This window comes from Macrobrachium rosenbergii, chromosome 7 (genome assembly GCF_040412425.1).
Source record: "Macrobrachium rosenbergii isolate ZJJX-2024 chromosome 7, ASM4041242v1, whole genome shotgun sequence".
NCBI lineage: Eukaryota > Metazoa > Arthropoda > Malacostraca > Decapoda > Palaemonidae > Macrobrachium > Macrobrachium rosenbergii.
The window spans coordinates 51,513,195-51,530,694 of record NC_089747.1 but is presented as its reverse complement, the minus strand read 5'-3'; positions in this window follow the sequence as shown (position 1 = coordinate 51,530,694).

The window sequence follows — 17,500 nt, the reverse complement described above, 5'->3', positions numbered from 1 at the left end:
TGCTTCTCCCGAAAACAAATTTAAACCCTACCGTCTTGGATTAAAAATATGAATATCACGGTATTAGTGCCAGAGTGTTATACTATATTTAAGACTCCGTAAATGGAATGGTAATCGTCAATGTTCAAATGTATAGTAAAGGAAATGTAGGTATCAGAAAACTTGACAGCTATGTGGGCATTTTTATTAAAAATACCGTAACAGAAATTTGGGTGTGATAAAATATACTATAAAAATTTTTCTATTCGAGGAACCAGGTTAGTTTTTTCTGGCCTACGTATGAGGGTATATTAAAAATTACCAGAAAGTCTTACATAATACTTTCCATCCAAGGTTTGTCACAGAGTATTTTTTCTAGTGTGAATCAGTAATGTTTTTCATATTTTACTGCTGGGAAAATACCCAAAAATATGGGTTACTGAAATAAGGCTACATAAAAATCATACTAAAAACCCAATTTTTTGAGAAGCTCGCCTCGTGCTTGTTTAAAAATTTTCATCTGAACGTTTCCTGTTTGTCTCAATAGTGTTTTCCTTTGTATTTGTGATATTTACATTAACTCCTACTTAAAATCACAAAATACGTTCATAATCGTTAACACCGAAATATTCTTATTTTTTAGTGTCATTATAAAGCACGCTGGAAAAATCATGAACATTAAAACTTGCGCCATAATACCGTAACTTACTCTGAGGCTGAGCCTTTTCGGTTAACCTTGTGGAGCAGTGTCTTTGTTAGGCAACTGGCAAGCTCGTTATGAAGCAAGCATGTTAAAAATGTTACTACACACGCACATATATCTATCAATACATACATGCAAACACATAAACACACATACACACATATATATATATACATATACATATATATATATATATATATATATATATATATATATATATATATATATATATATATATATATATATATATGTATATATGTGTGTGTGTGTGTGTGTGTGTGTGTGTTTCCTATGGAATGATAGACAGGGTAGTTTTCGATATAGCATATTGCATCATAATTTGAATTAATAAAGAAAATCCATGTCCGAAGTCTACTTATTAGGTTCCAAAATTGATCCACTTAATTGGACAAATTTGTCCACGAAAAAAGATGAGAAATCCTTTCACAAAAATAAACGAGATTCATGAAAAAATAATACGGATCTGATCAGCATTGCATGAATATTATATCTGTAGAACAGTCACGCAAAGAAATTGTCATTCTTGTATTTTATTTATCACCATACATAATTCACGAGTCATTTCTAAGTAATGAACAGATATTCTATTATAAACTAGCCAGATTCCGACTATGTTCCGGCTGTAAATAGAATGATTCAGCAAGTTATAAATATCTGCCAAACTTTGCTAGAGTAAATTTATACGTGTGAATATTATTTATATATATATTTATATATATATATATATATATATATATATATATATATATATATATTATTATCACTTTTGTACGTGATTCATTTATCACACATTTTTCATATATATATATATATATATATATATATATATATATATATATATATACATATATATATATATATATATATATATATATATATATATATATATATATATATATATATATATATATATATATATATATATATATATATATATATATACATATATATATATATATATATATATATATATATATATATATATATATATATATATATATATATATATATAATGTTTGTGTGTGTGTGAATTGTATAAAAAATTGCACAAGAATAGTACTGAGCTCACCGTATTTTGCTAGCGCTGCTACATTAAAAAGATTGTTACTGTATTAATGAAAATGGACGGATTTCCTTTATGTCGTTATGAGACTCACTAAAATCTTCAAACATGCTATCCGGCATTAAGTTTTCCTCGTTGTTCTCAACATCTCTTAAAATTTAGTAAAGGTATAGTATCAACTCACGTAAAGAGCCTTAATGGCGTTCTGAATCCAAACGCGAGGTACTTTACTCACTCAAACAGAGGAAGTTGATTGGACAAATAGACGGTTCTGATTTAATTGCTTGCGCTCAGGCAAAAGGGAATGGACTCGTGGCATGAGCATAGTGAGATGAGATCCAGTCTGGTCTATTTGCCCAATCTGATGGCTTATGGAACTGATGCCTCCATTTAACAGGCATGTCAACCAGTTTCGAATGAGAGATATTTTTTCTGATTCCTGTGACGTAGTCCGTGAAAACCGTGCTCATGGTGTGGTTTGCCGATTTCCGTCAAAACAATGAAAATAAGAAAGCAAAGGTAGCAATAAAAAATACTGTTAAAAAACAACAAATATAAAGAAACCATTAACCCTGAAATTGACGTTTTTGTGTTAATTATCACATTACAATTCGAAGGTCAAAGAACGTTTAGTATGTATCTTGCAGTAACGAATATCAATATAATCAAAAACTTTTAATCAACTCCTGGTCTAATCGTTTCACTTTAATGACTTCTGGAAGATTAAATTTTCACAAATATACAAGATAAGCTCATGTGCACACATGCAAAACATATTCTCACGAGGGTACAAACTTCTCAAGGTTTTTTCTTGTAAATATATTCTTGATCCAAATCAGTTTACAAATAATAAGAAAGTAATTTTATGTTCTTGCAGTAGGACGGAGTATTTGCTGTAGCAATTTCAAATTTTCTCAAGGAGAATTTAAGCCACAACATAGCTCCAAATATTGAAATAACACTGTATTATATTTATATATATATATATATATATATATATATATATATATATATATATATATATATATATATATATATATATATATATATATAAATAATGATTAAAAAGCCACAATAATATAATTGATAAATTGTATATTTTTTTTTTTTTAAGACACAAAAATATACAAAAAAAGGGGATAAAAACGAGGGAGCATCACTATATTGTGATCGAAAATAATGATTAAAAAGCCACAATAATATAATTGATAAATTGTATATTTTTTTTTTTTTTTTTAAGACACAAAAATATACAAAAAGGGGATAAAAACGAGGGCTTTCGAAGTCCTCTTCAGCCAACAGTTGGCTGAAGAGGACCGTTTGCGCAAACGGTCGAAAGCTCCTCGTTTTTATCCCCTTTTGTATATTTTTGTGTCTTAAAAAAATATACAATTTATCAATTATATTATTGTGGCTTTTTAATCATTATTTTCGATCACAATATAGTGATGCTCCACAGTTATATATATATATATATATATATATATATATATATATATATATATATATATATATATATATATATATATATATATATATATATATATATATATATATGTGTGTGTGTGTGTGTGTGTGTGTGTGTGTGTGTGAGTGTGTAATTCATTGTTGTTCTCGAGTTTAATACAAAAAAAAGAGATAAATATATATACATGATGTCAGCTTTATCTCTCTTGATATGGAATTGTAAATAATTACCGTCAATTCTGAAAAAAATGCTGGTTATTTTTCATAGAATCTTATGGAGTAACTTACGTTATGTATTCTGCGCATCGTGTCGTCATTTGCATATCTAGTCTAATTAAAAAAGAAAGTAGTTATTCATTGTTGATAACCAGAGACTTTCCTCCAAGTGTTGGTAAAAGAAACGACATCTTTATGGTAACTACCTGCGTCAATATAAATGGGAAAAAAATATAGCGTATAAACAATGCACATAAATAGCGCACTCACTTTTATCGCGTTCCTGTCGGAAGATAATCCTAACTTTATTGAATTTCCATGCTGTTTTATCAGTATTTGACTCAGTGTTGTTCTGTGATCTCACCATTAGAGGACATATTACCAGCGCTGAAAATACTAACAGTATTTTAGTGTAAAATTTCCTTTTGTATGATTTTTATTTATTGGAAATTCTTCCAAATATCTTTTCGAATATCGCCAGCTGATGTAGTCAACGTAATCTCTATTCCATTAAAATGTAAGCAATATAACCTATGGTAAGCCTGTTCAATTGACTATTTTACTCTCATTCTTTTTCAAATGTTTATTTCATGGGAGGTATACATATATGACTGTTCCTGGTGTTACTTTTGGTTTTATTTATTCATTTCTCTTTAATAATGGATATGGAAATGATGGTGGAAGTCAAGAGGAAATGATAAGTTAGTATATGATTTGTAGGAGACAAGGAATGATAACAGCGAGCCCTGATAAGTCGTAAGTAACCAGGGAGGAAAACTGAAAAATTTTATGGTAAAACAGAAAATTGGCTTCATCTTTAAGTGGAAGGCGATCAATTGTGAGAAAGGAATATTTCGGAGTCTGGGGAACAAAGGGATGTCGCTCTACCTGGAGGGAAGGCGCCATTGTGCAGTTCACCGGACGAGAGCTGTAGGCTGTGAGTGAGCTCATGGCTCTTTGGCTAGTTTATGCCCTCAAAGACGATTGTGGACTGCTAGAACGTCAACTGACGTTATGTTTGCGTAACTCCCTGCAGTAGGGCGACAAAGAAGAGACCTAGAGAGAGAGAAGTAAAAGATTGAAATAAAAAAAAACTAAATAAATGTTTATGCAGTATTTTTTAGGTAACGAAATAACTGGAGGATAAAACAGTGGGACGGTAGTCAAAGAAACAGTAGGACAAGTGCCGTAGGGCCTGTGCTTAGAGTTTCAGTACAGTACCATCTGAGTCTTTCCTTACTACTCTGGTGGCGGTGTGAACAGTGAAAATAGTACAGTATATTCCTGAATGCTTTCCAGAGTGAATTTCGATAGTTTTACCGCTATAATATCCTTATCTGCGTAATCTTTACTCAAATGGAGGGTTTGTAGGCATTCTGTCAAATAATGTTCAAGTTCCTTGAAAAACAGACGTCGCTAGCTATATCAATTTTAAGTATATAAAAATTAAATATGACATCTTGCTAAAGGAGAAACTCTTTTAAAGGTCTGACTATGCGTGAAATTACGTGAAGTGCTTCATACTGAGGTTCTACCTATGATTTTCTCCTGATATTCGTTTATATATATATATATATATATATATATATATATATATATATATATATATATATATATATATATATATATATATATATATAATGTGTGTGTATATACTCTGTATATATTATATATATAATATACAGTATATATGTATGTATGCATATATATATATATATATATATATATATATATATATATATATATATATATATATATATATATATATATATATATATATATATATATATATATATATATATATATATATATATATATATATATATATAATGCTTTGATATTTAATATGAACTGGATAGCAACTGAAATGATTATATGGAGGAATACTAGTCTCTTTTTTTGTGATGAAATTTCATTTGATAAAGTGCTTATTAATTGGATATTGAAATGTTTCCAACTATAACAAAGAGTATTTAAAAAATGTGAATCAAACAGGTACAAATCCTTAAGATAATATTGATGAAACAGTTTCTTCTGGTAGATCATTACATGAGAGAGAGAGAGAGAGAGAGAGAGAGAGAGAGAGAGAGAGAGAGAGAGAGAGAGAGAGAGAGAGAGAAGAGAGAGAGAATAGCCAAAGAGCTGGGATAGGCAATACTTGAATAAAACAACGTTTGATATTCTCTTTGTACATAAACGTTTGACTATTGGAGCAGTTAAAGCAAACAAGTTGAACCCCGATTTATGCAGTTTAAATAAAACGGCGACTTCAGAAACGGGTGTGATCCTGTAAATACCGTAAGGTTATTTGTACAAGAGAAATATAACGTCAAAATTAATAATAATAATAATAAATGTTAGAGATTATTTAGGATTTCATGTCAAACGACGGTTTTCCTAATGTAATGAAAAATGAGACTGATTACGAATTTTTGTTTATATTGTTTATATTATTTAGAAAGAAAAACGAAACATCAGGGTTTGGTTAAAAATGAGCGCAGTGGAACTCCACGCGCAAAGGCCATCCGTGCCTCCAAGCCATTCCATTTTCCCTTGCCTTCATTCAGGTGTGTTATCATCTTGCCTTTGGGAACCCATACCTCGGTAGGGGATCCTACCTGCAAAGATCTGATACCTTCAATAGTAATTTGACAAATTTAAATAATTCGGTAATATTTTTATTCTAATGATTGAATAAATTGTAGTTTCAACTACAACAATACTTTGATATGATACTTATGATTTCATTAAACTATATTAAGAAGTAAAAAGAGGTGCACTAATATTTCTTTTCATCGAAGAAGGAAAAATAGTTGTTTCTGAAACTATTAATATACAGGATCAAAATATGTCAAATATTTCAAGGGTTGAGTATCTGTGAGAGTTTCAGTCATACACTAATTGGCATCTATTCCTTCCATTAACAACACTTAAGTATATATAATCTAATTATAATAGGATTTTACCTCATTATTTCAGATTATGAACTATTTATATAAATAACAAGACTTCAGTTTCTGATTTTCTTAATGGTAGGGATATTGGTATATTCCTGTTAACTATCGTATAATAATGATGTCTATACCATTATCTTATTACTTATTAAGGAAAGACTGAGATGGAGAATTAAGAAACTAAAAAAGAAGGAGGATTGAACGAGTCTCAATCAAATATCAGATCCTCTTGAAGAGGAGCGAATGACCTATTTATGACCTGTTTGTAATTGCATTCAGTTCCTTATACGCTAAATGCCAGCTTTACAAGTCAATTTGGTATCCCTTGCTGGCCAATCCCCCGGCCCGGACTCTCGCTCCCCCATCCAATTAGGAAATGTAAATTATTTAGCAATTTTCTATTTATTTCCACTCAGAGGTCTATATACTTAGAATAATATTGTTGTTTTAAAAACCCATAATATGTTTTTATAGCATTTACATTAATTAAATTAATCCTAACATATATTTAAGTTTTGCGGATTATAGCTATTAGTCTCCTCTGTACCGTTTTTCATGTAAAAGCAATAGATTTTACATCCTTGGTAATATTTAGTTTCTTCATTTTTTCATTCTTTGAGTGAGATCCTTACATGCTCTATTACATTAATTCCTTATCTGTTTGACTTCTTATCCAATTTTTTTGTTTTTGTTTGCCTTACGGAAGATTTACCCGAATTTATTTTGACTTACAATGAACTCCCTTGAAAAATAAATGATTTTATGATGTACTAAAAAATGAGTTACATGCAAATCAAACTCCAGCTGTAGAACAGAAGGCAAAACACAATTCCATTTAAGTGATTCTTAAAAATACCAATTTCCACACATACATATACACACACGTTCACACACAAAACAACCTCCTTTCAGTGGCAAATATCTGCTACTGGATTTGGGAAAAAGATTTTGCTCTATAAATGAACTTTCTGTGGTTAGGCAGTGTCCTAACGCCTTTGAAGATTCATAAAAGGCTTGAATCTCCTTTCATTTCATTCCTATAGAACTTAAGAGAAATTTAAAGGTTAGACCAATCGTGAAGTGAGAGAGAAAATGAGAGAATTCTGTAAGCCTTTCAACTCTGTTTGAAGTTTTCATCGTTTGGTTAAGGAGGAACCGAATAATTTTCCAACCTAGGTGTAATTCGATCGGCCTTATCAGGTTGTCTTAAACTGTTATTGTCAAGATTTTTTCGCGTGGTTTTTGTTTTCTTACCTATTCTTGCATCCCGTGTCCATCGTTGTTGATAATGAAAAAAATAATTTGCTAACTCTTGATATCATTTATTGTTATACAATTATTCTGAGGATAAGGAATGGAGAACACACAGCGCGTATCCGAAGGATGTTTATTCAGTGAGGAAGATATTTCCAAACCTTTTTCTAATTTCACAATGCAACCCATAACTAATCTTCTTTTATGTCTAGGTTTTCGCTTATGCTATTTAATAAATACTTGGAAAATATCTTTCTTACCTCAGTGGTTTATGCAGTATGTACTTCAAGAGGATGATATGGTTATATTTTCAGTCCCATTTTTCCCTTGTGGTGTATAAACAATAAGTATATTTACAAATGTGTGTTACAGAATTGGAGGTATATCTGATCACTTTACTGTTAAGCAAAGTTAAATAAGATGGCAGTTCAAATTAAAGAAGTTGAGGTCAAAGTGTTGCTGTAAGGGTAACCCTGCCAAATTAATTTAATGATATTCTATTACAAAAAAACAGAATACAAAATAGCTGAAAATGGGGTTGGGTAGAGTTAATGAAATACAAAAGTGAAAAATATATGAAAAGGGTTTATCGACCATTTATTCTCTCTCTCTCTCTCTCTCTCTCTCTCTTAATAATGGGATGTATATGTTACGCCTTTTATGTTACTCCCATATACGCATGCACACCATGGTATGATATGGAGCATATACATTTTTATATATATATATATATATATATATATATATATATATATATATATATATATATATATATATATATATATATATATATACTGTATACATGACATTTGAATGCTCTCGCAACCACCTCTAAATAATGTATAATATAACCATGAAAATAAATTTTATTGTTTCGATATACGAAGCGCCACCAACTTCCTAGGGAGCAGAGAGAGACTTCTGAAAATTCTGAAGGCGAGCTTTAAGCACAAGGACCTAAAAGCCATCCTCTCTTGGTATTAAAGATCTCTCCCTAGAAAAGGGAAGGAAATTAAGAACTTAAGTAAGTCTACAGGGCCAAGCAAATGTTGCTTCACAGTTTCTGTGACGTGGACAAGAGAGAGAGAGAGAGAGAGAGAGAGAGAGAGAGAGAGAGAGAGAGAGAGAGAGAGAGAGAGAGAGAGAGATTATTTATATAAATATTTTTGTAAAGAACCTCAGTGGTTTTGCTGCATACTTAGTAGATTAGATAAGTTAAGTATTCTATTTTTAGTTTTAATTTTGTTTACAAAATTTTTTAATATTTATATATATATATATATATATATATATATATATATATATATATATATATATATATATATATATATATATATATATATATATATATATGAGTGTATGTGTGTGTCTGTGTTGTAATGATTTTATTTACCGTCCTCTCGATTGTATCCATTACTTTTGATAGTGCCTGTGCACCTTCTTCCATTCCCTCCTATACCCCGTATCTAAAGATAATGAAGATTATTATATTAGATAGATAGATTCATGCGAATTTTAAAGGACTCTAGATTACTGTTTTTCAGCGGTTCACCAAATCCACAATAGCTACATTGTCCCTCCTTAGTTGGTTACAAATTATGTCCCATTGATCTTAATCAGTCTCACATATTTCAGGTTCACTATACAACTTGGCATCCTTACTAGATTCCCTTTGTCTCCGAGAATTCGATTTCAAATGGTTCTCTTATAATAACTATCAACTACCAAGTACATTCCTCTCTCTCTCTCTCTCTCTCTCTCTCTCTCTCTCTCTCTCTCTCTCTCTCTCTCTCTCTCTCTCTCTCGTTCTCATCTAAAACTAATGAAGTCGCCGTGGAAAAGCATGAAGCGAGTGATTTGTTGCCCGTGATGTAATTCGATCGACCGTTATCAGGTTATCTTAATTGTTGTTGTACTCTCGGTTATGTTACGTCCGTATTTAATGCATATGTGACTAACTCTTTTCCCCCATTCTGATCACTTGTCCTTACCATCTCATATGTTGAGATCTGTCTAATTTATAGCAATTAGACACCCAGTCTTAAATCGCAGCTCTTTGTTGTAATGCATCTTAATATATATCTTCCAGTTTTCTTGTTTGTCTCTGTGTATCTTCCACCTTGACTGATTTATATAAATGAATACGGGTTTATGCTAGTACCGGTATAGGATACCTTGAATTAATTTAAAGAACCATTACAAACGACATATGAAGGCCAATCTCCCTACAATATCAGAAATGTATGCTTTTATTTTGCCATTAGTATAAAACACAAATTTAATTCATTTTCTAAATTTTATAAATCAAGATGTGTTATCATCATCCGTAAATATACTTAGTGAAACAATATGGACGTTGAAATGGACCGGTGTTTTTAAGCTAAAGTTCATATCCTTAGAAACACTTATGGGAATTGGTGAGTCTTTCATCGCCGCCCCACCCCCCAACTCTCTTTCTGGTTGATGTACGACTCTTACAACAGTGAATTTTTTTTTTAAATTATATATTCTCTACTGCAAATTACAAGTATGAGTATTTTCTTATCACAGTTATCTCTGGATTTTAGTCATTTCTTAGTCTTAGTGGCGTAAGAACACACACACACACACACACACAGGAGAGAGAGAGAGAGAGAGAGAGAGAGAGAGAGAGAGAGAGAGAGAGAGAGAGAGAGAGAGACAGAGACAGAGACAGAGAGAGTCTGTATCATAAAACCCTTGTCCAAAATTTCTCCACTCTTATTTGAATCTCGACGAACGGTGCTTAACTTTTAAAAAACGATGGCGATAGCTTCCTTGTACCTGAATGGAGTCTTTATATAGGCTGGAAATGCCGGTTAAATTCTCCCAAACAAGGATGAGAAACTGAAATATTTATTGATCGGATCAATTTTGACAGAACCTTCTGAGCAAATACAAAATTATTTTCACGCTAACTGCCACAATGGCGGTAAAAAATTTCCAGGTCTGTCCACGGTAAAACTTTCTGGAATTGCTAGCTGGCAATCAGTGCCGCCACCCCACCCCCCACAAAAATACGGCAAGGCTTTTTCAGAACGATTAGAATTTGAAACAATGTAAAACATGCGAGGGAAAAAATAATTGATAAAATAAAATAAAACCGAGTGATATGATATAAAGTCTAAAGTATTCCTTTGTGTGGCCTATTCATCTTTCTTTTAGAAATAAACGAATTTTGTCGGAAATGTCAAAAATATTCTACATCGCAAAAAAGGAGGTGGAATTGCGACAAAAATAAAATGTCGCTAGGTGCAGCCTTTTATCGACTGGTATAATGAAAGGCTTCGGTTAATGAACGTAAGCCCAACAGCTTTATGTTGTTATCGTTTTTTTTTTTTATTGGACATCCGTTCTGAAATTAGGGATCTCCGAGTAGAGAGAGAGAGAGAGAGAGAGAGAGAGAGAGAGAGAGAGAGAGAGAGAGTTTCTGCCACATAAACCTCTATCAAAGTTATTCTACTCCTATTTGAATCTTATTAGACCGTGTTTTGGGTTCTTTAGGTAGGCCAGAAAGGACGGTTAAGTTATTGCCATTTAGAAGCAGATCCACTGTACAGTCTTTGCTTATTTATGTTTGGATATAGAAGTGAATGCTCACATATATACACAGACATATACCTGTATTATATATATATATATATATATATATATATATATATATATATATATATATATATATATATATATATATATATATATATATCGTATGAATGTATGTACGTATGTCTGTCTGTCTGTCTGTCTATCTGTAACAACTACTCCTGCATACGTACCTACATTAGTCAAAAACTTTATTACGTTGTCAATCGTGTCTCTCTATGTCTGGTATCCGTTTCCCTCTATACGTTTCATAAGAAACTGATGTAAGAAGGGTTTCAGTACTTCTAAAATCCAATGTTACCAAGAACGATACGGCTAAATTGAGAGATAACTTAATCGTGAATGAAAATACTACAAAAATGTAAACAATTCATTCAAGAAAATGAAAGCAAACGAGAAACGTTAACCACATTGTATATCCCATAACCCATCCCTTTCAACAAATAGCCTTGGCATCAGCTCACATTTCCCTGAAACAAAGCTACGCTCTCTCTCTCTCTCTCTCTCTCTCTCTCTCTCTCTGAAATATGAGATCCTTCCCCTGAAATATGAGATCCATATATTTTGCTCATGATAAATCTAATGAAAAGCTCTCGTTTCCTTATGTAAATGGAATATCCTCTCTCCTGACGTTCGGCCCATTGTGCTAACATCCTTTCCCCCAAATGCTATTTTTTATGCTCGAGCAAGGAATGGGTGAGGCATTTTGTATTTACAAGGACGTGTGTGTGTGTGTGTGTGTGTGTGTGTGTGTATTTTATGTATGTATGTATATGTATGTATGTATGTATGTATGTATGTATGTATATGTATATGTATATGTATATATATATATATATATATATATATATATATATATATATATATATATATATATATATATATATATATATATATATATACATACTTAAATGTGGCTGGATTACTATTTGTTATGATAAAAGTCAGGCTTGTGCCTCATCCGTGTTTACAATTCCGTACAATTTTTACCAGGTATATTTTCATAAAACCCTGAATTTCTTTTATTTCCATCGCCTCTTTTAAGTTTGTTACATTAGTTAAAAATCTTCTGGCACAAACATTATAGCAAATCATTCTAGAAACTAAATCATCAGTTTTTTTTTTTGCACCACAGAATATGGTCATTAATTGTTTTCATTTTGTTATCTATTAACAAACTAATATAAATATTCTTATTTATGTGCATCCATAACATACGTTACATAAATACACGTTACATTCATAAATAGTCGTTATATTGAGTACTGTCGCCATTGTGTTAACATGGGTAACGGTCGTGCCACATTTAGTCTCATATGATAAATCTGTAAGTGCCTGTATAATTGTGTTTGTGGTAATTTTTTTAATACGGTTTTTTTATTTATATCGTTGCTGAGCAATGGATTGTCACCTTGAATTTTTTTTTTATATTTTTATAGTACAAATGGGAGATTAGAAACCCGTTGATTTAAATTTTAGACGTTTCCTGTTTTATCTTATCATAATTATTTGGCAAAGTCCATAGATTCATTATATACGAGTATATTTACATATCTCTTACATTTATTTATGACAAGGATCTGGGGACATTTTTTTACGCATGCTGATTTTTCATTTTACCTTCAGTGGCATGCTGATTTTTATTAGCGAGAGGAACTGCCAGACATTGGCTTCATAACCTTTATTTTGATGTTCTCAAAATATGTCAAAACATCAATACGTTCAGCGACCCCGAATTTTTATTGTCAGAAATGTCATCATCAAATATTGAAATTTCAAATATAAACGTTCCGTATTCCATCCGGTGCTTGAAATCACTTCCCGCACCTTCATTTATGGTCTCCTCTCCTGGTCAGGGTCCGGATATTTTTAGAGATACATATGTATTTGTAAACGCTTTATACTATTGGTTTACTGTTTGTTGCCTTTTATCAACTAACTTTTCTTTCTGTCTTTCTGTCTGTCGGGCCCTCAGCATGCCAATTTTGTAGTAATGGTGGCGATTTGTAAAACCTTATGGTTGAAGACAGACAAATATTCTTATAAAATATATTCTTGGGTGTTGAAGACTCACTAGTTTTAGCTTTCGATCCAAAGTCAAGATCAGCGCTATTTTTTTGTAATCGAAGATCAAACAAAAGTAAAACCTAGGCCATGCAGTTTAGAAATATAAGACTTAAAGACTCCAGTCTTAAATTCTTCGTCCACAAAAGTCAAGTGTCAAAGAGGAGTTTAACCTACTACCCATTTCAGGGAACGGTGAGTCATCGTTTTTCTCAAATATCTTTCAGACTAATTATTTGATCGAAATGGTACTTTGACAGTGTACAAGACACTTCCCGCTAATTTTTGTTAATGTAGTGCATTGTCAAATGGTTTTAGTTAAGGCATTTACTCTTGACTTACATGGTGTTGCCAAGCATCGCCAAACTATGCATTCAAACGTCCTTTATCCCCATCCTGTCCCTCCTCTCCCTCCCCTCCTCATCCCTCCCTCAACCCACTTTCATGGCCTCCCCATCTCCGGCCCCTTTCCTGTCTATGGGGATAGCGGACGTTCGATTGCACAGATTATTCCTGCTGACTCATATGACTTTGCCTTTACAAGTCAAGAGTAAACACCTCAACTAACACATTTGACAATGCACTATATTAGCAAAAATTAGTGGGAGGTGTCTTGTACATGGTGTAAAAGTACCATTCTGATAAAATAATTAGTTTGAAAGATATTTGAGAAAAACGATGACTTGCTGTCCCTGAAATGGATAGTAGGTCATAGCTTTTCAACTATGTGATGCAATAACTGCATGTTTGACAACTACACTCCACTAATCTAAACAGTGCTCAGAATCAGGTCAGGTCAGTATCGCAAGAAAAATAAAAGTTAAATAAGATTTCAAAAATGTTTGTTTTATTAATGATCAAAAAGTTAAGTATAAGATTTCATCAGCTGATTAACAGCTCTCATGAAGGGACTTATTTTGTTTATTGGTTTTTACGGGCATTAATGACATTAAGAGAAATGAATCTATCACCAGAAATAAATTCCTCTAACTCTTCATCTAACAGCTCTAGTTACAAAGTCACTAATGAGTACATTGATCCTCCTTTTTCCTTTCAGTTGTGAATAAATTTTCACCAACTACCTGTGTGTTCGTGTGTACCCATCACCCCAGAATATATCATGTAAACTGATAGTGCTATGTATAATTCCTCTTGAAGATGTTTTAGAAGGCTAAAGGCAACACAGGTAAGGCTTTCCATTCTGAGTTTTATCTTTCTTTGTAGAACACATGCAAATATACATCAATTATTCCAGTGATTTCAAAAATGACACCTACATGTGCGTATCTTGATTTAAATGGTAGTGCGTGGCAGTTGGTTCCTTTTTAACACTAGAACGACCAACAACGGTACACATCTAGAATGACTGCGCATTTATTGGCATTGTCAGAGTCTATATTTTCGCTTAGAAAGACATCCTAATTCATTGGTGTATAATTATCCATAGCAAGAAGATGGAATAATGTTTTTGACATAAGCATTCATATAACATTCCACAATTATCTAAAAACCTTTTCACAAGCTTTTGTCAAAACTGAAATAGATAAAATGTTATTTGCTGCATTGCAATACGGAGTGTATCAAAAGCAATTACAAGACTAACGTTATTCATCATAGAATCGCAGTCTTTTTCTAAGCCTGGACTTTACAACAACGAGTAATAGCCCCTCTTCCTTGGAACGACGTCACTGTCAATACCCGCACTCCAATTCCTACTGCCAGTTGTTATTATTAGTATAGCAAAGATTTAATGGCATACATATATTTATATCTTTTAGGGCAATAGAATAACGTCTGCAATGAGATTCAGTACAACATAATCTGTATCTGAGTACCGTAGTGTAAAATGCATTTTATTAATATTTATCAAAATAAACAAAAAACCGCTTTTAGTGCTGTACAACCGAGCCGTGCTTCGAAGAATGATAGTAATTTAGTGTTTCAGGAATTTTCTTTGCATTATTCCCAATGTGTACAGTACTGTGAACGTTACTAAGTATCAGTAACTTTTGTTTGGCTTACACTGATACTCTGAGCGCACTGATTATTTTTCAATACTTGTGTGCTGTACAGGTTGTCACGGGAATTTTGATAAAAGAAACTTTGCATCTAAAATCTTTATGTGGTCAACCAGATTTGTTTGCAAAACAACCTCCACTCACCCCGGCAATTAAAAACGTTGCGCAATCCTATCAACTATAATTAAACTTCAGAATCAGCAAATTTTTGATTCCAGTTAGAAACGAAACAATCAGACGATGTTATTACCAGAGCAAAACGTTTTGGGTCCAACTAGCTCGTTAGAACAATACATGATCAGAGCAATGTACTCTTACAAAACATGACGTAATCGATCGAGATGTGCATTTACTATCAAACAGGCATCATACTGACTTAAGCAAAAATCGTATGGGACGAAGCTCTTAACGAAATCTCAACAGGATCAAAACAGACGGCAGCCGGCCAGTCACAAACGACGCGCTTTCAAAACAAAACGAAGAACCAAAGTTGGTTTTCAGAACAGTGAGACACTGCGAAATCATTTGTCTTTTCCTCATATGAGACAAAATACATGACTCGACTGCCATTCCTCGCTTTTAACGCGTTATCTTTCGCTATGACAAATGAACCAAAACACGACATACAAAATCACAAGTACAGAACACTTGTTTGGCGGACAAAATGAGCGATCACATACTACGTTCTTATTAAAACGTGTTAATTCTGAATTACGCTGGACAGCTATCCAAATCACTAACTCTTTTGAGAACTGACATTACAACATACGATACAACAATTATTAATTCAGAACACTAGAATACATATCAAAATCATGGAATGCTAAAAGGCAATATCATGAAAATGTATATAACACATGCATATATATGTGTGTGTGTATAATATATATATATATATATATATATATATATAATCAATATATACTTTATCACATACACAATTGTTCTGTGCATTATTAAACTAAAAGGTCACTCAAACTGGATGGTATCTAAACTTATTCAGAAAAAGTTACAAGCTTTCTTGGACAAACAGTCCACATTATCAAGTATCCATACAATGACCAGACGCGTAGTCCGGCTGTATTTATATCTGTGTGCTGGGTACTTTTAATCCTATAATCGCCTGGCTCCTTCTGTGTGACCCCCACCCCCTCGTGACCTTGGCCTTTCTCTGTCAGCTTCTTCCAAGTGTCCGTTTTCCGAGCGTTTTTCCTTTGTTTCCTTGCTACTGTGGAGCGTACAATTTGTCTAGATATGCTGTCTTCAAAGCCGTTTTCAGTGTTCCCTCCCATTGTGTTGTTAGCGCAAGTTATGAAGGCGTTCTCTACAACCAGTCTGGCCGTTTTGTTGGTGTTTCTGTACAGAAAACTCATATTTTCCCAGTCTATTTTATGGCCATTTACCCAGCAGTGTTTGGCAACTGCCGACGTATAATTATAATGCCTTATGTTCTGCAAGTGTTCTTTGCTTCACTCTTTACATGATTTGCCAGTTTCGCCATAGTACCCATCTTCACAGTCTAGACACGCTGCCATATATAACCCACCCCACCTCTAATCTCTTCCCCCTCTACCGACTTTTTGTTTCTATTTTATTCCTAATGGTGTTTTTGTAGCTGCCTATCAATTTGAAATTATCTAGCTTCCTATTGATGGGTGTAATGGAGTTGTTGTCCGGGACTGTAATTATTTTCTTCCCTGCCAAATGTTCCTTTTCTATCCTTTCCCTCTCCCCAGAATAGTTTTTCCTTGCCTTTACGGCAACGCTCTGCATAAAATATTTCATAAATAGTAATACGTTAATGAACATAATTTCATATTCATTACAACTTGAAAATGTTAGTAAACTACACTTTATAAAATAATTTTATATTAGAGATATGATATTTACTTTAAAGTCTTAATAGGAACGAGATTCCTTCAATTTAAAAATGTTTCTGAACCCATGAACAAAGTAGAACTAAAATCTGCATTTAGAACATTTCAATTTGCAGCCTGCTGATTTCAGTTAGTGAATGTTCTATACATTTGTGCACAGCGACTGCGTGTTTATGTGAGTTATAATTTCGAATAGAGTGGTCTAGAGCGGCCACTGAAATCGTTGATTCTCACTGTTCGGCAGTTCGATCCTGCCAGGTGAC